Source organism: Acomys minous, assembly GCF_964271855.1.
Source record: "Acomys minous genome assembly, chromosome: 7".
In the NCBI taxonomy this organism is placed as follows: domain Eukaryota; kingdom Metazoa; phylum Chordata; class Mammalia; order Rodentia; family Muridae; genus Acomys; species Acomys minous.
In genome coordinates, this window is record NC_140488.1 from 106,536,680 (window position 1) to 106,562,177 (window position 25,498).

Consider the following 25,498-nt stretch of genomic DNA (forward strand, 5'->3'; position numbering starts at 1 on the left):
TTCCCCACCGTGACGGACTCAGCTGTGATATTGCCAACCCCAGAAAACTAACACAAACCCTTTCCTTTTAAATATGCAGTATGTTTCTACTGAAATGACTAGTTCTCTGAAAACAACAACAAAACAGAGCAGATGGAGTGGGAAGTAGTGTGGTGATAAAGGCAGAATTTCAGAAGAGAGATTGACAGGCAGGTTTATTCTAAATATGGTATATGAACGCGTGAACTTTTCAAATAATTAAAAATAAGTATTTGAAAAAAGAGAGCAACTGCTGCCAAGGATGTGAGGAAAGAGGAACCCTTACATTACTCATAGATGTGTAAGCTGATAAAGCCACGGTATAAGCTTATTATGTAGATTTCCCAAAAAGCTAAATGTAAAATGTCCATATAACCCAGCTGTAGCATTCTTAGGTACATGCTCAAGGTACTTAAAGTTGTATCAAAGAGATACTTGCACATCCATGTTAATTCTCCTCATTCACAATAGTAAGGCAATGAAATCAGCCTAGATGTCCATCAACAAATGAGCCAAGAAAATAGTATACAAGTATACAATGTATACAATGATTTTAAAGCAGTAAATAAAAGTCAAATCAAGACATTTATAGGAGAACAGATGGAACTAAAAATCCTTAAGTAAAAAAAAAGATTCAGAAAGACAAATAACACGTGTTTTGTCTCTCACTCAGATCCTGGATTTTAATTTTTGGTTCAGATTGATATATACATGTAGGTGTAGATGTAGGCCATGAACCTGGAAAGGAGACTATGGGAAGGGAAGGAGGGATCTTAATGGGGGGGAATAAATATATCAAAGTAGAAGGGGAATGTTTAGCAGGAGGAAGCCGACTAGCGGGAGCGGGCTGGGAGATGAGTAGAGAAGAAGGAAAAATGACAAACTGAGAACTTCACATGCTAATTTAACAATGTCATAAAATGCCTCAATGCTCTGGAAAGATAGCATATGAAAGAATGACAAAGCAAGGCAGCTGTGGGTATAGTTCAATTGGCAGAGTATTTGCTAGCATATATGAATGAGGCACTGGTTTCAGTAACCAATACATCATAAAATAGGAATTGTGGCATATAACCTTTAATCTCAGATCTTGGTAGATGGAGGCAGGAGAGTCAGGAAGTCGAAGTCATATTCTTGAACATAGCAAGTGGAAGGACATAATGGGATAATAAACGACTGCATCGAAAAATCAATGTAAGGGGCCTGGAGAGAGGGCTTGGAGGTTAAGAGCACCTGCTGGTCTTGTAGAAGACCCAGGTTAAGTTCCCAGGACCCACGTGGCAGCTCACAAACCCTTTTAAGTCCAGTTCCAAGGGAACTGAAACTCTCTTCCGAATTCTGCTGGCACCAGGCACACACACACACACACACACACACACACACACACACACACACACACACACACACATTGTACAGTCATGCATGCAGGCAAAACACTCACACATTTCTTTGTTTGTTTGCTTGCTTGAGTAAGGAGGTATAGCATTTTGTGGAAAGTTCTACATCTAGATCAGCAGATAGCAGAAAAATAGCAACCCTGGGCCTGGCTCTTGAGCTTCAGAAACCTCACAGCTCACCCCCTGTGACACACCTCCTCCAACAAGGCCACACCTCCCAATCCTTCTCAGTTAGTACCACTCCCTGACGACTATGCATTCAAATATATGAACCTATGGGGGCCATTCTTATTCCCACCACCATAGGACTTCATGACAAATAAGTAATAACTTGAATCCCGCCTACAGCTAAGCTCACACTTACTTTTTACCAGCACAGACTATTCAATGGCCATTTATTGACTTTTAGTTCGTGGCTGGATTTCACATAATTGGCACATGGAATAGACTGTATGTTGGGATCCTGGTAGGTGAAATAAAAGCTATCATAATACAGGCTGTTAGATGGAAACCCTGAAAGAGCTCTACCCTCCGCTGCTGCCAAAGATAGTCAATGAGGAACATCGTGTCCTAGACTGAAGAGTATCTCTACTATGAAAGATTTTCAATGCACAGGGTGGTGATGCAATCACGTCTTTGTTTAATCTCTAGTCTATGTTCTACATAAATTATGTAGGTCTTGGTGAGTGCATTTCAAATAGTCCAGGCTTAAGCTAGTGGTAGTCGTAGTCACAGCTTCTGTGGCAAAAATGTGTTTTAGTTCATTTTCTACTACTATTCCACAGGCTGGGCAATTTGTTAAGAAAAGAAATGCATTAGCTCATGGTTTTGGATGTTAAGGAGTCTAATATAAAGGTGAGGGCATTCTTCCGATGTCATAGTATGATGGGGATCATCACATGGTGAGACTGTCTGTGAAAGACATGGAACAGTTAACTAGAAAACAATCAACACCTGAAACATCAGTCATTTTCTGCAATAGAGAGAAGCGCTGCTTGTGTACACTATGAGTCAAAGTAGAAAGGGGAAAATCAGCATAAAACTAGTGATTGGTATTGGGGTGATGGGGGAACAGTAGTAATAAAAGTGATGTAGAGATGAGGTAGCTTGGCTAAAGGTAGGGTGAAGAGAGAGAAATAAAGAACCACAATAGCATCACCTAGAACACTCCAGCTTCCAGGAGCCTGAGCCCCTGAGCCCCTGCAAACCAAGCTAGCCTATGTTCTTTGGGGAAGGGAAATGATTTTTTTTTTAAAAAAGGAAGGATAGAGGAAAAGAGATACAGTATTAAATACTGTATGGTACTTGGCCTTGGGTAATAAATAAAAGAGGAATAAATGTTAAGAGAAGACAGCTGCATTTGAATGCGGTCTGGGCTGTTTACTGTTCTCTATTTTGAGTTTCTAGGCATTTCTTCCCTGGCTCCCCCAAACCTACATATAGCACCTTTGCAAGATCAGGTAAGAGATATTGATCGTACCTCTAGGAAAGTGTTATCCTTCAGATAACCTTAAGGGGGCACTGCAAGTTCTGGTCTTGCCTCTAGTCTTCCTCTAGAGGACTGGGTATAGATGCTGGCCAGAGAAACAAACAGTTCCTCCCAATTAGAGTCTCAGCGTTTACATCTCTGGACCCTTCTTCAGGCATCGGATTGGGAATGGTGGCCTGCTTCTGTATACTCCTTCTCGAGGTTTGTTGCATGTCTTGCAATCTGGATCTAAGGTCTCCTGCATGCAGACTGGCTTTGACCAGGTTTTAGGTCCTGAAGAGCATGCAGTTGTGTTTCAACCCTCCCTTTCATAATGTAGTTACTGCTCTGCTGACTAGGTCTAAGCATGTAGTCTGGTGGCATGTCCTGTCATTTTTCCAGGTCTGATGATCATAGAGGTTTATGGATTGACAACACAAAAATGGTCTTTTAAAAGTGCCATTCTAGAGTTAGTGTAGTCAAGTGATTCTACCTAAGACAGGGTTTTCTCAGGCTCTCCTAAAACTGCCACCATGGACCTTCTGTCAGTTTTCCTTTCCCTGCTCCTGTCAGTGATGCGCTAGAAGGATGGTTCAGCAGTTAAGAGAACATACTGCAGCCGGGTGTGGTGGCGCACACCTTTAATCCCAGCACTCAGGAGGCAGAGGCAGATGGATCGCTGTGAGTTCGAGGCCAGCCTGGTCTACAAAGCGGGTCCAGGACAGCCAAGGCTACACAGAGAAACCCTGTCTCAAGCCCCCCCCCAAAAAAAACCGAGAGAACATACTGCTCTTGCAGAAGACCCAAATTGAGTTCCTAGCACCAGCTTCAGACAGTGCTCAAGCTCCATCTAACTCTCCTGGCGTCTGAGGGCAACTACACTCAATATGTATGTACTTACACACATACACACATATACACACACTTGCACACACACTATATATGGGTGTGTGTGTATATATATATATATATATATATATATAATTTCATGGAAAAAATATATATATTTCATTTCATGGAAAATACATTTTACTTTTTCACATAATATATCCTGTTATAATTTCCTCCTCCCTCTGTTCATCCCAGTCTCTCCCCTCCTCCCCTCCCATTCAGATCCACTCCCTTCCTGTCTCTCACTACAAAACAAAACAGGCTTCTCAGGGATCATAATACAATAATATAGTAAGAAAAAAGCAAAAACTAATGTTTTAGAAAATGATTATTAATATTAACTATTAATCCACAGATCATTGCAGTAGTTATTTTTTAACTCACTATCATATCAATAAAAGACACGGAATACCTCTTAGCTTGTTAATATGCTTATACACTGGAACTGGGCGGAAACTAACCCCCTAAGCTATCTTGATATCAGCCCCACATCCCATGCCGTTTGCTGTAGTCATTCCTAGCTGGGCTACTTCCCATCCAAAATCCCACAACTACTTGCACATGCTTTCCATCTGGGCTGCTTCCCTCCAGCCATGCTGATCCTCAGAGCAGACTCCTTCTGGCCACATGCTTCTCTCCACACGAGCCCATAGCAGCTCTGCTTTCTTTCGCCTCTCCTGTCTCTCCGCTCTTCCCTTCTCCCTCCCATGGTCCTCTTCCTCCAAGCCTGCGAAACTTAGCTCTGCCTACCTCACTTCTGCCAACCCAGGTATGTAGGCAACTTTATTTAGCCAGTCAGGATGTTTTTGGAGGCAAGGTCACACAGCATCACTTGGTATCCATGAAGGTTTGCTCATAGAACACTAAGAATCTCAGGGGGTAGGGGGGGACAGGCAATTAATATCTGAGTACATGGTGGCTCTAGATCAACCACCACAAACTAATGCATTGGAATTGGACAAGACAAGCCAACAGAAGGAAAAGAGCACAAGAAAAGGCATAAGAATCAGAAACCCACTTGATTTTGCACTTAGGAGTCCCAGAAAAACACTAAACCAGAACCCATAATATATATGCAGGCCCTGTGAGTTCATTTTAGCTTTGTTAATGTCAATTGATAGGGCCTTGTTTTCTTGTATAAACACAAGTTTCAAAAATTAATTTAAAGCCAGGCGTGGTGGCACATGCCTGTAATCCCAGCATTCAGGAGGCAGAGGCAGGTGGATCGCTGTGAGTTCGAGGCCAGCCTGGTCTACAAAGTGAGTCCCAGGTAGCCAAGATAACACAAAGAAACCCTGTCTCAAAAAAAAATTTAAAACTGTTTACATGTCCATTGGTGAAATTGTAGTACAAATATTCTGAGCCTCCCGGACTTAAGATGTTGTTGTTGCTTCCCAAACTAGGCCAACCTCTCTGAGGCAGATGACAGACCTTCTTTCTTGCTTTATCAACTCTCTTGTTTCATTTTGTTATAAAATAGAGACCGTAGCCTGGAATCTGCTTCTTCTGATAACTGTTATCCGACACTCCCCATTTTATTCTCGGAGATTCTCACAGAATGTGCCTATGTATTTTAATATTGGGAGGAGAGGTAAAAGAAGAGGGAGAAGTGGGGGAAAAAAGTACGTCATACTGTAACCCACAAAGCAACTTTCATAATACATGATGGAGCTTTTTAACAGTGTCCCAACATAGGTGTCCTCTGAGAGACTCCAGCCAGTGGGTGATCCGGACAGATACTGGGGCTCGATGCAGGACTCTGGGTGAAGAGCTGAGAGTGATATGGAAGAGTTGGGAGAGGGTTGTCAGGAATCCCACAAAACCGTCAAGGCCGGTGGATCTGGACCCAGGAGGGCCTGCACAAACTTATGAACCAACCAAGGGCAATACAGACAGAGAACCTAGCTGCCCCCCACCCCACCCCGCCCCATTCAGATGTAGCGGATGGACAACTGGTTTTCCACATGAGTTGGGGTGGAGCGCTAAAGCTAAACCTCTGACATGCACTCTGGTGCCCATGATTTGATCACTGCCCTTCGGCAAGATGGCCTTGCAGGCACACAGAGGAAGGGGAAGCAGGCTATCCGGATGAGACCGGATAGCCTGTGGCTACACCGGATAGTCGTGGAGGAGGGAGACCTAGGGGAGGGAAGGGGAATAGGTCAGAAGTGGAAGCAAGGGGTGAAACAGTAAGATAAGAGCGAGAGGATAACAATCGGGATGCAATGTGAATAAACTATAATTAAAAAATATATATTAATATAAATAAATAAATAAAAACAGTGTCCCAATCAAAGAATTAACATAAGCACTTAACAACTCCTCCTCAGCATCTGGGATCCTAGAAGGGAAGTCTAGACTGTGTGCCTGATCTGTGTGCCTATAATTTGGTAAGTGCTCATGAGGACTAAAACCCTTGCCAAGAGAAGGGTCTCAGCAAGTGTGCACTGGACTTAGACCCTTTCCCATGGATTTCCTGTCCAGCCCTGCTGATCCTCAGAGCAGGCTCCTCGAGGCCTGGGTCAACATGGGTCTGCCCCAAATCCCTTAGCAAACCAAAGCCCTCTCATCTTGCATGTTCCAGGACCTCCCAGGCTAGAAACACATGCCAAGTCTCTCTCAAGTTCCTGACTTGGAGCCAAGGAAAAGGCTTCCTAGTCTTATTTATGCATTGAGCCTCTAACCCCAGTACCAATGTGAGACGGTCTCAGTCTCATTGCAGTTTACAAATCCAGGTCCCCCACGCTCTGGGTAATTTACAACACAGGTGTCTTCCCAACGTTCCTGACTGTGGAACCTGACGTCTGCATGCAACCATGGCCTTGCCTCTGCTTCTTTTTTTTAAATATATAATTTTATTAGTTTATTCATATTACATCTCAAGGGTTATCCCATCCCTTGTATCCTTCCATTCCTCCCTCCTTCCTGCTTTTCCCCTACTCCCCTTCCCTATGATTGTGTCTGAGGGGGACCTCCTCCCCCTGTATATGCTCATAGGATATCAAGTCTCTTCTTGGTAACCTGCTATCCTTCCTCTGAGTGCCACCAGGCCTCCCCATCCAGGGGTCGTGGTCAAATATGGGCCACCAGAGTTCGTGTGAAAATCAGACCCCACTCTCCACTCAACTGTGGAGAATGTCCTGTCCATTGGCTAGATCTGGGTTGGGGTTCGATTTTTACTGCATGTACTGCAGTCCTTGGCTGGTGCCATAGTTTGAACAGGACCCCTGGGCCCAGATCTGCCCATCATAGTGTTCTTCTTGTGGGTTTCTAGGGCCCTCTGGATCCTTCTATTTCCCCATTCTCCCATGCTTCTCTCACCTAGAGTCCCAATAGGAAGTCCTCCCCTCTGTCCCAGTTTCCTGATAAGTGAAGACTGTCATGGGACATGCCCCTTGGCCTAGTGTCCAGATATAAGTGAGTTTATACCATTTGAGTCTTGCTTCTGGGTTAACTCACTCATGATCATTTCTAGCTCAATCCATTTGTCCACAAATTTCGGGAATTTCTTGTTTTTTAATAGCTGAGTAGTAATCCATAGTGTAAATGTACAGGTCATTGAAACAGAAACTAAGCCGAGAAACAACATCATTAACCAATACCATGAATCAAATGGATCTAACAGATATCTACAGAACTTTTCACCAAAACAAAAAGGAATATACCTTCTTCTCTGCGGCCTATGGAACCTTCTCCAAAGTTCCCTCTGCTTCTTAAGTGACCTGCCATAAAGCAGATTGTAAGACACAGGGTTCTATTCTAGCCCACTTCTTCTCGGTGCTCCCCTTTGTCTCACAAGGCTTGTTGCTGCCACCTTGTGACTTCAGCTGCTAATGACTTCTGACCCTTATGCCACTGAGCTCAAAAGAACTCTGCATGGCTCTGTGACAGCAGGAAAGGCCTAGGTTTTCTTTGTAAGATTACGCTTGGGGTGGTGTCCCGTGCCCAGTGACTCAGGGATGGCATAAATGACTGGAGAGTAAATGGAGGAGCCACAATTTCCCAGTATTTAGGAAAGCTACCGTTGTTTACAGCGTAACCACAGTAGGAAGAGAGGAAGCACTCCGAACAGGAGTCACACGTAATTCTTTTCTGGCCATTTCAGCATAAACATTAATCAGTTCCATTTCAGCGTACATTTGATTGAGGTACTCTTAAGAGGCCTGTCACCAGGCTTATTTCTTATTTGTGAGCAGTTTTCTAGTGTCTTGTGATCGATCTTGGTCAGGGTTCATCTAAAAGTAGACTATAGTGAAAACTATTCGATTCTAAGAGGTTCTAAGTCCCATACCCTGTGTAGATAATATGGGTTAACTAGTAGAAGTAAATAAATCTATCTATGAACAAAGGTGAGAACAGTTTTGAAGAAGAGTTCTTTTTAAAAAAAAAAATGGAAAGCCTACGTATGGGCACAGCTTATGGAGCAGGATGGTACCGGGCAGCTTCCATGCAAAGTGTATATGGAAAGCAGGGCCTAGGGATAAAGCCAATTGGTGAGAGAAGAGAAGTTACTGTGAGTGGCTGCGTGTCCAGCTCAGTGGGGGGGGGGCATACATAGCATTGAGAGGTCTGGGTTCTTTTTCTGTTTTGTTTTGTTTTGTTTTGTTTTTTTTATTAATTATTCTTTTTACATCTCAATTGTTATCCCATCCCTTGTATCCTCCCATTCTTCCCTCCCTCCTGCTTTTCCCCTACTCCCCTCCCCTATGACTGTGACTGAGGGGGCCTCCTCCTCCTGTATATATGCTCATAGGGTATCAAGTCTCTTCTTGGTAGCCTGCTACCAAGAGGTCTGGGTTCTATATCTAGCACCAGAAAAAAAGAAAAAAAAAGAAAAGAAAAGATAATCATCATGATATATGCCAGAGATTCCAGAAGAGGGACAAGGATTGTTGGCAGCCCTTGAAAGCCACAAACAGAATTGGCGCCAGCCCTATCTGGAAGAAGCCGATAGGGCTCTACATCTGATGGAGCTCTCCTACTGCAATGGTGTAACTGTGATCACAAAGGAATGGGCCCATAGGAAGCAAAATGCTGGGGATAAGAACAGCTTGGAGCCCTTGTTCCTGGCAGGATGGGAGAACTTATCTGATAACCACAGCTAAATCTCCATATGTGCATGTCCTAGCTTTTGTTTAATCTTTTCTATAAAAATAACTATATTGCTACAGGTGAGAAGGAAAGTAAGAACATTTCTCTCCTTAGTTCTGGAAAAATTTGTCAGTAGATTCATCTCCTTTGCTAATATTTTCTGTCTTCCAGGTCTCTCAAGAAAGGACCAAGCCACAGACCTCATACTCTTTTTCGGCCAACATGAGGCTTACACACATTTATGACAGAGTCCTAGATTCCTTGGTGACTGTCCTGGATTCCTATCCTGAGAAGATGGAAGAGTGAGTTAGTGGGAAAGAACCTAGGTTTTGTACAGTGTGGCTCATTTTTATAATCTCAGCACGTAGGAAGCAAGAGGGTTTCCATGAATTCAAGGAGTCCAGCCTGGCCTAGAAGGCCCAGTCTCAAAACAAAAACTGAATCTAGGGCCATAGCCTAGCAGTTATAGATCACAATAATAACAATTTTGAAAAGAACAGCTTACATTTATATATAATAAGCCTGTTATTCAAGGACTGTCAATCCAAGTTTAGTCACTGCCTTTTTTAATAATTATATTTATTTTTAATGTATTCACTTTACATCCCAATTGTAGCCTCCTCCCTCCTCCCAGTCCCACCCTCCCTCAATTCCTGCCCCCGCACTCCCCTAGTCCTCAGAAAGGGGAGTCCTCCTCCCCTGCCATCTGACCCCAGCCTATCAAGTCTCATCAGGACTGACTGTATCCTTTTCCTCTGTGGCCTGGCAAGGCCGCCCCACCAGGGGGAAGTGATCAATGAGTGAGTGGGTAACAGAGTCCATGTCAGAGACAGCCCTTATTCTCCATATTATAGGACCCACAAGGAGACTGTGCTGCCTATCTACTACATCTGAGCAGGGAGTCTAGGTCCTCACCATGCATGGTCCTTGGTTGGTGCATCAGTCTCTGTAGGTCCCCCTGGGCCCAGATTTGTTGGCTCTGTTGTTCAAGGTCCATCTATCCCCCAACTCTTTCCTAACTCTCTCTGCCCCAAAGTTTGGCTGTGAGTCTCAGCATCTGCTTTGATCCCCTGCTGGATGGAGTCTTTCTGAAGACCTCTATGGTAGGCTCCTGTCCTGTTCCTACTCTTCAATTGCTTCCAGTATCTATTTTGTTTGTCCTTCTGAATGGGAATTAAGCATCCTCTTTAGGATCCTCCTTATTACTTAGCTTCTTTAGATCTGTGGAATGTAGTGTGGTTATCCTGTACTCTATGGCTAATATCCACTTATGAGTACATACCATGTGTGTCTTTCTGGGTCTGAAATCCCTCATCAAGATGCTCTTTTCCACATCCATCCATTTACCTGCAAATTTCATAATTTCCTTGTTTGTAATGGCTGAATAGTATTCCATTGTGTAAATGTACCACAGTTTATCCATTCTTCAGCTGAGGGACATCTAGGTTGTTTTAAGATTCTGGCTATTATAAATAAAGCTGCTATGAACATAGTTGAGCAAGTGTCCTTGTTGTATGGTAGAGCATCTTCCTGGTATATGCCCAGGAGTGGTGTAGCTGTATCTTTAGGTAGCACTATTCCCAATTTTCTGAGGAAGCGCCAGATTGATTTCCAAAGTGGTTGTACAAGTTTGCACTACCACCCTCAATGAAGGGGTGTTTCTATTTCTGCACATCCTTTCCAGAATGTGCTGTCACCTGAGTTTTTTATCTTAGCCATTCTGATGGGTGTAAGATGGAATCTCAGAGTTGTTTTGATTTGCATTTCCCTGATGACTAAGAATATTGAATATTTCTTTAGGTGTTTCTTGGCCATTCAAGATTCCTCTGTTGAGAATTCTCTGTTTAACTTTATACCCCATTTTAATTGGATTATTTGGTTGGTGTTTAATTTCTTGAATTCTTTATATATTTTGTATATTAGCCCTCTGTTGGTTGAATGGTTGGTGAAGATCTTTTCCCAGTCTGCAGGCTGTTGTTTTGTTCTGTTGACAGTGTCCTTTGCCTTACATAAGCTTTTCTGTTTCATGAGGTCCCATTTATTAATTGTTGATCTTAGAACCTGAGCTGTTGGTGTTCTGCTCAGGAAGTTGTCTCCTGTGCCAATGAGTTCAAGGCTCTTCCTCAGTTTTTCTTCTAACAGATTTAGTGTGTCTGATTTTATGTTGAGGTCTTTAATCCACTTGGACTTCGGTTTTGTGCAGGGTGACAAATATGGATCGATTTGCATTTTTCTACACGTAGACATCCAGTTACATCAGCACCATTTGTTGAAGATGCTGTCCTTTTTCCATTGTATGGATTTGGCTTCTTTGTCAAAGATCAAGTGTCCGTAGTTGTGTGGGTTTATTTCTGGGTCTTCAATTCAATTCTATTGACCCCACCAGTATGTTTCTGTCAGGTACCAGGCAGTTTTTGTGACTGTTGCTCTATAGTACATCTTGAGATCAGTGACCACTGCCTTTCAAATCAGGATAGCATGAGAACATGACCGAGTGCTGGCAGAGCAGCTCACAGTGGCTTGGGAATGGCAGTGGATACTCTAAGAGGAATCTTAGAAGGAGTCTTTTCCTTAGACAATGACTGGATAGAGGAAAATTATATTTGGGGTTTTTTGGGCAATATATATATTATTAATTTATTCATACTACATCTCAATAGTTATCCCATCCCTTGTATCCTCCCATTCCTCCCTCCTTCCCGCTTTTCCCCTACTTGAACAGAAGCTGTTTGATAGGCTGGTGAATGAGAGAAAATGAGATAACAAGGGTGTGAGTATAAGCTCGGGACTGTGTAAATTAGGACTTTGTGTAACTTAGTAGCTGTGTAATTTGTTTGGGTTTTTAAATTTGGACAATATGCTTACCATGACTGTAGCATGATTCCAAGCAATCTGCATACTAACGTGGGGAAAGCATGGGGCTATAAGCAATTGGTCTCAGAGCAGAGCAGAGGACTGTGATCATCTAGTGTTGATTTCAGCGTCCATAGTACAAGTGAAAACTTAGATCCAGGGGCATTCTGAATTGAATATTAAATTGTAACATACTAAATCTGACAACAAGCATACACAAAACAAAAATTAGCTATCAGGAATCATCACATGAAAAGATACAAATCTTCAATTCATTAATGAATTAAAACTACAGGGACTGGGAAGACGGTTAAGTGGGTAAAAGTTCTTTCTGTGCTAGTATGAAGACTTGACTTCAGATTCTTAGGACCCGCAAGAAAAACTAGATAGGGATATGCACCCATAACCCCAGCAATGGGAGGGGTAGGGGGAAGGATGGGGCTTGCTGGCTGCTAGCCTAGTAGGAGAGTAGGCTCTAAAGTCAGTGAGGGACCCTGTCTCAAGAGAATAAAGTGGAGAGTGTCAAGTGATAATTAACATCCTCCTCTGCTCCTGAGACCTCCACATGTGCATGTGCACATAGGCATGTACATCTGTATGCACACACACACACACACACACACACACACACACACACAGAGAGAGAGAGGGGGGGGGGAGGGAGGGAGCAACACACACATAGATTTATAAAAAATAAAATTATAATATGCCATTGTATGTATTAAAAAAGAATAGCTAAAATGAAATTTACAATGGTGCTGGAGTGGAGGCGTCAGCACTTTCAAGCCTGATTAGTAGGAGCACAATTTGATTTGGCTACATAAGAAAATGATTTTCCTCTATTTGCTGAATGAAGCTCAACAAACACCCTGCGTCGGCATCTCAGCTCTCAGATCTATAGCCGACAGAAACAAGTGTGTGTGTCAGGAAAGGAAATATGAAGAGACGCCGCCCACAGCAGCAGGCAGTGCTGATAATAATCATCATAAGAGGTCAGATCTCTGTTAATAGGGCAATGGAGGAATTAACCACAGCATAGGCAGATTGAGAAGCTTTTGCTGATTTAATTTTGAAACAAATGGTCCGGTTAGGACTTATGCAGAGGGGGCTGGAGAGATGGCTCCTCCGCGGTTAAGGGCACTGACTGCTCTTCCAGGGGCCCGGAGTTCAATTCCTGACCACATGGTGTCGCACAGTTATCTATAATGGGATCTGGCGCCCTCTTCTGGCCTGCAGGTGTACCTGCAGGCAGAGCGCTGGTATATGTAAAGTAAATAAATAAATCTTTTTTTAAAAAAAGACTTATGAAAAGAGAGTCACAAACTTCCTCTGCTTTTTATCTCTAATGGAGAGATGTGGCTTCACACAGGCCTTTGAACATCTGATCTTTCCAAACCACACAGCTCAGTCAACTCTGCAGTTTTCTGTCAAAGCCCTCTACTTTCAGCACTGCCCTCTGAAACTTAGATCATCTTGTGTACCCCTTGTATCTTCCACAGGTGTTTCAAGTTCGTTCACTAAAAGGGGCAGGATCTCTGAGGTCGCTGGACATTCTTCTTTCTGATCGCATCCTCCTTTCCTACCAGAATGCTGTTAAGAAAGCCTTGCACTCTTACTTGTCCTTCATATATATCAGAAACTCATTCAGACCTGTTGTCCTTCACATTAAAGGACTTGTTCCATTTCAGTATGTTGGACCCTGAGTGTTAAGAATTATGTTCTAAGCCAGGAACAGTGGCGCACTCCTGTTATCCCAGCACTTGGGATTACAGGCAGAGGCAGGCAGATTGCTGAGTTTGAGGCCAGCCAGGTCTCCAAAGTGAGCCTAGGGTTTCTACACAGAGGAAACCCTGTCTCGAAAAACAAACAAACAAAAATTATCTTTTATAAGAATTTAGGTATCTGAAACTTACGGTTACCTGAAGGCTCCCCAAGCCATCTGTTTTTTCCTCTGTCTCTCTTACTAGGTCAAGCTTGCAGCCAACCTTTAGCACCTTCACTTCTACCAAGTTCCCTTGAAATAGACACTGGTTAAAACTATTTACTTCCAGTGCTGTTTGGGGTCATCTCTTGAAGTGAGGGGCCCTTTACTCAGGACACTGGAAAGTAAAGGTATTGTTTATTAGCTAGGGAAGCTTCAGATCACTAAAGGCTACTCACTGTGATAGGAGCCAAGGGCTTATCCCCTCCCTGAGTACAGACATAACATTAAAACCACCTATAGCGGGACCAGTAGAGTCTGGCAGGCCCCTGTCATCATGTCTTGGAAGCCCCAGTTAGGATGAAGCTCTGGCAGTTCTTCCTCAGGAGTCTCCTGGAGATGAGGGGAGAATATTCTGAGGGGTTAGGCCTTGCAAGAACCCCAAAAGAATACTCAGAGACCATCCACTCTTGAACAGTGAGGATGCCACCAAGTCCCATTCCTACCATCAGTTCTGGAAGGGTCCACACAGGGGTGACATGATAAAAATGTTCACTCGCCTCCCTACAGAACTCTCAGGATGGTAAGGCCTTCTTATATTAGGAAATCAAGGAGTTTAATCAGCAGGTAGCAAAGGGACTCAATTCCCTGCCAGGGGTTAAGGGAGGGGGAACCCTGACGTGATATGAGTACGTGATCAACGTAGAGCACAGACAGTCTCATGAAATCTCATCTGTGCTGTCAGCCGCAGAAGCTCCATGTATGGCTTTCTTATTGTCGTCTCCTTCACTTCCTTCCCTGAGGGCTCTCTGTTGAGTCTGCCAAGAGTCTCTGTGAGGAGCTTGGGGAAAGACTGAGGAGCCTATCCGAGCCCTAAGGCACTTGACCCTCGTGTCTTCTTACCGAGCCTCAAGATGCATACATACAATTACTTCCTCCCCAGTGATTTTTGTGCTGTGGGGATCTGTATCTAAGAGCAAGGACAAACAGGAGTGTCAACAGAGGACGCTGACGACTTACAGAATACACCAGTTTCCAAGGCTACTCTCCCATGTTGACAGCAGCCACAAGTTGAGGAGCCCTCAAGAGCAACCTCAGGTTTGATGATCTGCAGGGAGAACTCTGGGAGCTCATTGAAAGCAGGTATATTCATGATTTTAGACTATTGTAGTAAAACGAGATAGATGAAAACAGCCAACAAAAGCACAGAGCTTCTGCCTGTCCTTGCCTTAGAAGTCGTAGGCTTCTTCTAATAACAGTGTGTGGCAACACCCATGGGGTTTTGTTAACCAGTGAAGTTTACCCAAGCCTACCTAGAATTTCAGAAAGTTTATTGGGGTTACCTCATCCATTGTTTACCACCCATAATGTCAAACCTTAGTCTTTAACCTACTAGCTAAGTTCATGGGATCCAAAGCTTCTACCATAAATCATTATTAGCATAGACTATGTAGTTTATCCCAAGGCTTCCAGATTCACAAAGACACTATTATCAAAGAGAAAGTTCAAGAGATAAGAGACTGCTTTCCAAGAGCCAAAAACAAAAACAAAAACAAAAAACAACCACCACCAACAACAACACCCATGTCTCTATTTGGGTAGAATTCATTCTTAAGGATTTTCCTTGGACAATGAAGGATCCATCGACTTAAAGGGTCCAAATAAACACCGGAGCTGGCCCCAAATTGTTATTGCAGTGTTCATTCTGAGTGTTAGGCCTCAGAAGACACTCAGATGATTCCAAAAAGAAGCATGTGGTCTTTGGAGAGCCAACAAGGCTCATATAAGAAAATTCTGTGTAGTAACAATATATGGATTGAATGTAGATGCAAGACAGCGATCCTATAGTTCACACATTCTTAGGGGATCCTTATCCTTAGAGCCAAGGGGTAAGAGTTTGGCAGATCATACACCAGTGTTAATGCTTCCTATCATTCCTACAGGTGAGACTGATACTCGGAAGAGGATCAAGGCCACGGTAACTGCCAGTGCTATAGCTCGTGCCAGTGTCCCTGCAAGTATGAGATGCAAATGAAGATGGGCCATCAGATCTCTCCTTGTGTATGAAGTAAGTAGTTGAATATGGTGCAGTGACAAATGGTGAAGGGCTTAGTGTGTGAAGAGGACAATGCATGCTATAGGTGTTCACTGTGGATGTCCTTGTAGTGAATCAGGAACCACCAAGATAATCTGCAGATAAGGCTGAAAGGAGATGATTAATATTATATCAGCTAAGAAGGGAGGAGAGCTAGTCCAATACCATTAGTGTCCTAAGAAAAGGTGCTGGAGAGCATACACCCTGGAAAGTGCTATATCAACTGAGGTGATCCAAATTCAAAAAGAAAGAAAAGCTGCATGATCTTTCTCATATATGATCCTAGCCTATAATTCATGTGTCTCTATTTAGATGGATATGAGTGCAGCTAAAGGCTAAACAAGCCAGAAAGTAGACTAAGAGATGGAGGCAAGAGATCCTAGAGAGATGGAGAGAGTGACGACCCACGAGTGGCATGGAAGTGGAAAGGAGGCTGGAGAAACAGGGTACACGAAGGAGCAAGTGGGCAGCGAGATGAGAAAGCAAAAATTTCCCTAAGAGACCTAATACTTCATATTATAACTAAAAGAAAGAAAAGGGAGGAAGGAAGGAAGGAAGGAAGGAAGGAAGGAATAAGAAGGAAGAAAGGAAGGAAGGAAAAAGAAGGAAGAAAGGAAGGAAGAAAAAGAAGGAAGAAAGGAAGGAAGGAAGGAAGCAAGGAAGGAAAGGACCTTTCCCTGTTTATTCTCAAGCCCAACCAGAGAGAAAGAAGGGCAAACCCAGCTATGTACCTGCTGGTCTTTTCTGGACTAGAATCCAGTCTTTCAGGTCAAAGTGATACCCGTTTTCTCATCAAAGATCAGTATATATCAGACTTGAAAGGAATGAAAAGGCCTTCCCATGTCTTTCAATACCAGTGATGTGCAGGCTACAAGCACTCTCTGCAGGAAGGTGACGTTATCCTAGTGATAAAAGAGTCAAAGGTCCCTTCAAGTTATAACTTCAGCACGTATAGGGATGAGCAGAAGTCTACAGGCCAGATATGGCTATGAAGAGCTACAATGTGGAGGAGAGGCCACATAGGAGACCTCTGGGACAGATATTGCCACAGCACTAGACTGTACCTATTATGGGTGTGGCTTACTATAGGGAAAAATTCATACATATCTGTACCCCTCAGCTAAATATTTCTCTCTGCAAGAAACAGAATATTCAGACCAGTCACCTCTTGCAGAGGTATTGAGAATCAGAAGACTATAAGGAAAATCATTCTCATCACCTGAAATTATTTATTTTGATTTTATAATTGATATGTAATCAAGCACATTTATAATTACCAGGTATAATATTATAATCCAATGCATGTGTACAAGGTATAATTATCAAATCAGGAAAATTAGCATTTTATCTTCCAAATAGTATGATATATATATATATTGAGAACCTTTAACTCAATTTTGTCTGATTGTTTTGATTTGTATAATTCACTCCCATAGATTTTAGATATTCAAATATTCTGGCGAGGGTGGGGTGGCTAGAGCTGCTCTCTCATAATTCTGCTTGATACTAACTGTTCACTCTCTCACTTTACATCTTCTCTAGTTAACCTCTGTTCTTGTCTCTAGTCCTATGTGATCAACTTTTATTGGCTCCCCCACATGAGTGAAATCGTGCAACATTTGCCTTTATGTTTGGCTTATTTCACGGTGTATAATGTGACAAGAAGCCACCCTTTAAATTGCTGACTCCAGTTCCGCTGTTTATATGTACCACATTTTTGAGAGCTCCTATTAGAGCAGACAGTGATCGTGGCATTAATGCAGGGTCTGGCAGCTAATCCTCTTAGTTTCATGTTTTTCTTGTGTGTTGTCAGGGTCTTCAAGGCTCTAGCAAGCCCTTCAGTCCCAGACTGAGTTATATCTGCTGTTCCAAGCACATTGTTGTACCTCAAGGGACAAGACAACGAGCCACTTGGGGGTTCATAAGGCTCTTCTCCATCTGGTATTGAGTCTCAGCTGGATTCCATAGGTGATTAGGGCCAGTGAGCATTTAAACTCACATAATCAATCTTATTAGAAACCTTGCATTTTTCCCCTCTCAGATCTAGAAATTACACACAGCGAGAGACAGAGAGAATGGGACAGCTAAGTAAAATGAAGTATGTTCACAGCAAAACATGGAAGCCACGGCGAGCAGAATGGAAAGGAGGAGAGTGAGGTTAGTGGTGTAAATAAGGAGATGCAACTCACGGTGTCTCCCAAAAAAGGACAGCCCACCTTCTCTGCACAGCCCAGAAATCACTTTATAGCCTCTTCTCTGCACAGCTGTAACACAAACCTATTCCTTTGCTATTGATAAATTAGCCTCCTAGCCATAGTAATCGCTTACTAAAAGCACTGAAATTCATTCCAACCCTGTAGAGACAACTGCTCTATTGCACCAAGAATGCAGATTCATGGAAAATTCTATTACTGTTTCCTTCCACTCCAACGTCCACACTCCCTGCTTAGTTCTGTATTAAATGATCCCACTCAGAGACTCCTACTGTGTAGATTCACTGAGCATTTGTCTCAGCATTGATAAGAAAGCAAATAAAAAATAAAGAGGATGCTCCTAGGCCATGGGATCACAGACTAATGGGGACAAGTACATTCTTCTGTTCCTCCATCTACAACACACACTCCAGATCTCCCAGGTCACAGCTCCTCAGTCTAAAGCAATAAAATACACGAATCCATGAGGCCTAAGCTTGGCGGTGGCGCACGCCTTTAATCCCAGCACTTGGGAGGCAGAAGCAGGCGGACCTCTGTGAGTTCGAGGCCAGCCTTGTCTACAAGGTGAGTCCAGGACAGTCAGGACAGAGAAATCCTGTCTCCGAAAAAAAATCAAAACTAACCAACTAACCAAAAAAAAGAAAAAAAAAAGAAAAGAAAAGAAAAGAAACCAAAGCAATCAATTAGTTAAGCATTTTCTGTAGGTAACAGAAGGAACCTGGAGGCCAGTTGGTTGAGACACAAATGGCTTTGTTCCCTTTCTAGTGGTTCTTTGCAGCCGTAGAAGGTGAAGTTTCTGGAGAGCTCTATCTGAAAGCCAATGACACACTAAGCCTTAGAGAATTTTGGAGTTCAAAGGCCAGGGTATGTATGTTCTTGCTTCATCAAAGAAAAATAGGCGACAGTTGTCACCTCAAGCGTGTGGTGGAAGATGCCTGAAATCTCTGAAGGCTAGTTTCGTAGACACACAAGTGTGACATATGCATGACACCGCACAGGCCAGCCATGCTCAGTTCTCTGGACTTCGCCATGTCCACTGAGAAAGTAGGATGATGAGGTGAGGATTACTGCTCGCAGGTGCAGCTCCCTTCTTCGAAAAAGAGGACAAAGACGTCTACTACCCCCCTCATTGGGAGATTCAGGGAAATCAGCATCTCTGGGGGAGAAGCTGTGACGTCATCAAGGCAGGTAGCTCATGCTTCAGGACTATGTGATGAACAAGGAAGATCAGAGAAATCCCTAACAGCTACCAACAGAGCGGTCCGTCTATCCACCATATAAGCTAATGAACAACACAGGCTTTTCTACACCTGCCTTTGCTCACAATTAGGCTACATAAAGGATCCTAACCAAAACTTGGTGCATGTCTTGGAAATGTGGCTCAGTTGTACCTTGTGTGCCTGGCATGCATGGGACCCTGGGTTCCCTCCTCACCACTACATGGAAAGGTAGCTTTATTTTGGATGCGTGTGATGGTATCTGTGCTTGCCCTTTTCTGACTTTATCCTGCTCGCTCTTCTTTTCGTGTTTCTTTTTGCTGGGTCTTCCAGCCTTGTCTTAAAATGTCAAACTCAGGGCCGTGCTTCAGTTTGCTAAAGCAAGAGGAATGATAAGAGTAATGACAGTGACTCAGCAAATTGAAAAAATGGCCTTGCAGATGCTTTCAATTTATTTATCTGAGCTAAAGCTGAAATTGGTTTCCACATATAATAGCCCCATGGTTTGAAAAAGAAGATAGATATATCAAAACAAACAATTTTATATGGTTATCATAAGAAGTTCACCATGCAACATGAGTTTGCTATATACATGTATCCTTTTGTAAAATGTATACAATACATAGAAATGTAATATATCAGGAAATAGCACCTCACTGTCTTCTGGGTGCTGCTTTTGATCTCTGGTACTAGCTGTTGCATCTAACTCTAAACCTTTGCTTTCAATGAAAGGATATAATGAAATGTGCATCAGTAATTGGTAATATATGATGCAAAAACATAGGCACAGTTCAATTGTAAGGACGCAGACTTGCATAAGCAGCACGCAGTTTAAACAACAGATATTTTGTAACTTACAGACCTTTCTTGTGTCCTTTCCCAGACACAGAACATGTCATCAAACCCTTGCCTGGTTTTTGTAAAAAACTATACACATGTCATCTTCCTTCTACCCGTCTACACTACAGCTTTGCCTCCTCTGAAATGCTGTCATGAGACTATGCCCTATTCCTTTTGACATGCTAGTTTTGCTCACTCTGGTGAAACTCATTCATCTTGATGCTAGCAGCAGCAATTCCTCTGGCTTTATTGCTGCGTCACTTCCATTTCACGAACGTTTCAGAAGAATCACATTCTAACAATAGGTATTGTAGTCTTCGTCACAGGAGGAGGAACACCGACACTATGAGCATACTGGAGAAAATGTAACATTTGAGGGTGGAATTGCATTGCGAATTTTCCTATACACAGAAAACTGTATAAATTTAGACAAAATACCTGAGAGTCATGGAATAATTATGATTTCCTCTATTCCTCATTCAGCTCATGTGTACACTTTGGCGTTGCACAGCAACCCCAGCGCAGTGCTAAGCAATGTGTGGACTGGGATAGCTACAGAGCGACTCAGGGCTGGTTAGCACACACAATGTGAGTACAGTGGACAAGGGGATGACTCACATCCTGGGTATGATGAGCCATTGTGAATACTTTCCTCATGCTACCTAGACTGTCACCCAGTTTAGCTTACGCATTGCATTTTTCTAGAGCCTTCCACTTAATATTTTCAGTTAGCTGCAGGGTACTGAAACCATGGAAAGCAAAACTATTGATAGGAAAACTCCTATATAATATTTAGAAGCACTTTGTCAAATGCTGCACTAGGTAGTTGTTTTGATGGATATATAGAATCTTAAAAATAATTCAGAGAGAACTGACGCTTTATAGTGTTGTTGCCCAGTCAGTGAACAAAGGATATCTCTTTTTATTGATGTAAATATTGGTGTCCATGTTAGTTTGTCAGTAGCATAAACAGGAGTTTATTATCTCATAGTTCTGGAGGCTACAAATGTAAGAACAAAGTCTGCCTGGGGGCCAGTTTCTTCCCAAGGATGGAGCCAAGAATCATCTTATGTCTCTAGTCTAAATTTTGCCCACTCCTTGTCTGTGTCCAAATTTTCCCAAGCTGATTGGGGCCCTGCCATATTTCCAGCCCTACCTAATTGCAAAGCTGCACCTTTACCTTAAGTTGATATTTTTTTACATCAGCACCCCACTTTTCAGTACCAAACTTTGTTTTAGCTTGCTTGGTCTTCTATAACAAAGCTCATTCACTGGATAGGGAAAGGCACTAATGGTCTTGGAGTCCGGGAGACTGGAAATCTAAAACGTTAGCAGGGTTGGTTCTTTCTGGGTTGTGTGGATAAGAATTGGTTTTGCTTCTTTCCCCTTGTCTTATACATAGATGGCTGGTTCTCCCTATGATCCTTCCATTAAGTGTGTCTGTCTCTGTGCTCAAATTGTCTCATTTTTAAAGACACTAGCATCAATTCTAATTAGATTCCCCCAAAGTAATTCGAGCTGCAATGACCGTATCTCCAAAAAGAGCCACTCTGAGGACCTAAGACAGACCCTTGCCATAAGCAGAAGCGCTATTCAACCTACCACAGTAGTATCTCTGAACAGTTTTACACCTTTTACATGTAAGTCTTTATTATGTTATATTTATTCTGTGGTTCTACCCCCATCCTTAATTCATTGCCTCCCAGCACTGACTGCATACCCTATGAAAACACTAACTGAAGCATTTCTCCTTTTTTCATGGAAGGTGTTAAACTGTCTCAGTAGAGGGCAGTGGAGGGACACAGAAAGAAGGCAAGACGGCTCTTCCATTTCTAACAGTAGCAGGGTGATGCAGTGATTCAGATTTGAATCCGTTTGGTGGCCCCACATCCTCCGATCCAGCAGCCAGGATCTCTGGGGGCAACACTGTGATGTCTCTGTGAAAGGAATCAGCTGCCGACTCAACAGATAAGCAAGAGCTCCCAAGGCAGCTTGTTAGCTTCCTGTAAGGCCACCCATTGGCTGACCACCCTGCTTGCCCTGCCTGTCCCCAAAGAGCTGCCTTTTGACTTGTCCCCACTGAGATCATCTGCACCCTGGCTAGTACAGCTTCTCTGCTAGACACAGGGCTGAGGTATATCTTGCATCATAAGGGATCTGAACTCCCACAGTGCATTTCCTTCCTTCTATGCCCCAGCACTAGGGGATCATTTAGCGCTTTCTTAAATCTCATTATTACTCTGGGTCACAGCTTAATAATTATATGAGTGAAAGGCAGCCTATTAAATCTGCTGTGTGCCTCACTAGGCCCACCCCTATTTTTGAAACTATGGTTAGAATAACTTATTCATTGTTCATTACTTTTTAAAATATGGATAGGTTTGCAAGTTACATATGTATGTAAAAATATGTGTAGCCATATATATTTATGTTTCACATATATGTATTTGTACATATATATGCATTCATTCATATATATTATGCAGGTACCATGTTTTGGTTTTATTCTAATGCTGGGATTTGAACGCCTGGGTTCAAATGTACCATGTACATAGTAGGCAAGCACTGGACCACGGAGCTTCATCCCCAATTGAGTAAGCATTGTTTAATAACTATTATGTAGATTATTTTAATATGCCATAATCAAATCAGTACTATCAGCATGAGTAATGACAAATTAGTTTCTTCCTTCAATTATTCTTCTCACTCAATGAATTCAGATGTACAAACGAATTGTCAAAAGGAGTTGTTTCTCAGTTTCAAAAGGAACATTTTTACTAGTTCACTATTTCACATGATATTGTGGTTTTCTGTTTGTTGGTTTGTAGTGATGTTGGAGTTGGAACCCAGTGCTTAGAGGAAGCAGGCAAAGCTCTACCACCAGGCTGCATCTTAGCCTCTTATGGATTTTAACAATTTATGGAGAAAAGAAATCTCTTTTCTCTTCTTGGAGATATGAAAAGCTTTATTATGTAGGCAGCTTGAGATTTGTCACTTTTTATTATTATTGACATGATTTCCATGTTATATTTTGTTAGCACAGTGGATTAGGATTTTTTTTTAGATGATAGGAAGATGTTTAGACCAACTGAGTCACTTGGAAAGGATACTTCCCAAGACTTTGAGCTACCTGTAGGCCATGAAATGTGCTCCAGGTCCCCTCTCCCCTTTGTGAGCAGTGGGTCCCCCATGCTGGAGTGTGCTTTGTGGATGCAGCTGTGTCTTTGAGTCATTTCTCCTCCTTAAGTAGCCATTCACACATGTTCCTGTACAGAACACTCATTGGTTCAACAAATTGCACTTTGGTGATGCCCTTACTTTGGTCTGCTGTGGGCTTTCCATCTGGAGTAGGAGAGGTGTGTGTGGTGTCTGCCAGGAAAAGCCTTGTCACACAACATTTCTCTCTTCACATCTCCCTTCATACATTTTACCCCAGTTTCAATTCACCATGCTTTACTGGGGTTTTGTCTTTCACTCTGTTTTCTGCCTTTTTGCAGTGGCACTAACCAGTGTCCTGGTGTGGGAGTTTGGGGTTATGTTATATGTAAATTTGTTTTTGTTTTAATCCCAAAGTGTGGGATTTCAGTTTGGGCTTTAGTTTGTCCACAGCTGATAATTGTCTCGTGCCAAGCACAGTCTTTGCCAGCTGGAGTTAGTTGTATTCTGAGGACTCTGAGGGGTATAAAAACAGCATAAAGGGAGAAGGCATGGCTTTGGAGGAGACTGATGGAGGACTTCCTGTGTGTTTGCTGTTGACAGCTGAGATCAGAATTACCCCCCAAAAGAACCCAATGACACTACCCAGCCAGAAGTAAAGGGGTCTATGTCCCCTGTTTTCCTCCTTCTAACCTTTCTCTCCTACCAAGGGTTGGGGTGTTGGAAGGGAAGAAAAGGTGTTTAAGAACTCTAAAACAGGTTTGTGAAAAATCTAAGTCCACAGTGTCCTCACTTCCAGAAACCTCCACTTCCTCCTGCAAGCCCCACTGGAAAAGCTTATCCAGAATGTAGAGTGTGCCTTTCCTCTGCTGCACCCACCACCACTGACTTCTCAACCCCGGACCAAAGGAGGAACAGCAAGCGTTTCCCTGCAGTCTGTTAGGAGGGGGCTATGATCCAGTCCCAGCACTGGGTTCCTAATGTGCCAAAGGCATAGCTAGTGCCCCAGAGCCTGAGCTCTCCCTGGGGTCCACCACTCGTATGTATACAGCTGTGCTTGCAGTCTACTGCACATCTCACTGGTCTGTGCACCTCAGTCACTGACAGCCTGTTAGTGAGAACGCAATGTCCAGACCCTAAAGGCAAATCTTGACTGTCAGAGTTCCTGTATGAAGCATGATGTTCCCACTGACATCTACAGAATGCACTGCTCATACATGAGTCACTGTTCTCCTAATAGAAAATAATCTCCTGGTAGCCATGGTGACAGCTCTGCAGTTGCCAGCGTTCTGGCTACTGAACAATAGGATGCATGATTTCCTGAACACTCTCTAGTCTGTCAGGGATCAGCAGGAAGCTCACCTCAACAAGAATGGCAGAGCCAGTGAAGCTGGAATGAGCTTGGGATGTATGTGGTCAGTACCACTGTATCTGAAAGGACATCCGCCTCCCAGCACTTGCTTTTCACTCACAGCAGTGGCTAGTCACATGGTGTTCCCTCCAGCTGTCCTCCTCAAGCAGTTTCTTGGCTTCCAGTGCTTCTTGGTATTGCCTACCTTCCTCAGGTGTCTGTCTCTCATTGGTCACCAGCACTCCCACCACAAGGAGAGGCATTGAGGGTGAACAAAAAATCAATACCAGGCTCCTGATAGCAGCGAGCTCCTTCAAGCACTGGTATATCAGAGGCACAAAGTGATGCTTTCCCCAGATTCCAGATGCCAGTTTCTGAGACAGTTCTGTTCCTCGTGAAGGAGACGTATTGCAGACAGAGTATTTGTGATCTCTCAAAATCCAGTATTGATGCCCAACTCACTGATGAGATGGTATTAGAAGGTAGAGCCAAGGGGTGTGGTGTCCCTTTCCCTAATACCTGGACTCCATAGTGGGTCTTTGTGAGTTCAAGGCAGCCAGCCTTGTCTGCATAGTGAGCTCCCAGCAAGCAAAGCTCCATAGTGAGACACTGTCTAAACAAACTAACTAACCAATAAATAGTAGACCCTTCAGAGTTAATTACAATTCTATGGAATGATAAGAATGTTCATAAATAGCATGTGTACTTACAAAGGTCACAAGAAAGAGAGCCCGCCTTCCTCTCTGCATTCTGCCATGTGATGATACACTAAGCTAGCAGAGGAGAACCATCAGAGAACCTTCACCAGAACACAGCTACGCTTTACCCTGATCCTGGACTTACAGTTTCCAGGTCAATGTAGCGCAAACCTTTTTTGTACAAGACATCCTTCTTGTGAATATTTTTATAATAACCCAAGGGAAGATGTGGGGGTTCCGAGTAAAGGTGAGCTACCTGCCTTCTTATTTTCATTCTTTCAACCTTTAG

General features: G+C 43.1%; 1 long non-coding RNA gene across 4 annotated transcripts in view; it reads left to right on the forward strand.

Moving 5' to 3' along the window:
* The window catches only part of LOC311601766, a 116,377-nt gene that overhangs the window by 79,973 nt on the left and 10,906 nt on the right, over window positions 1-25,498 (forward strand). For 2 of the 4 annotated variants that reach the window (XR_014780647.1, XR_014780650.1), the window contains exons 6-9: window positions 2,823-2,875; window positions 9,037-9,167; window positions 14,443-14,782; window positions 15,583-15,707. This is a non-coding gene — a long non-coding RNA (uncharacterized lncRNA). Of the gene's footprint in view, window positions 1-2,822; window positions 2,876-9,036; window positions 9,168-14,442; window positions 14,783-15,582; window positions 15,708-17,775; window positions 17,892-25,498 lie in introns of all 4 variants that reach the window. The other 2 variants (XR_014780649.1, XR_014780648.1) reach the window with 2 other exon arrangements.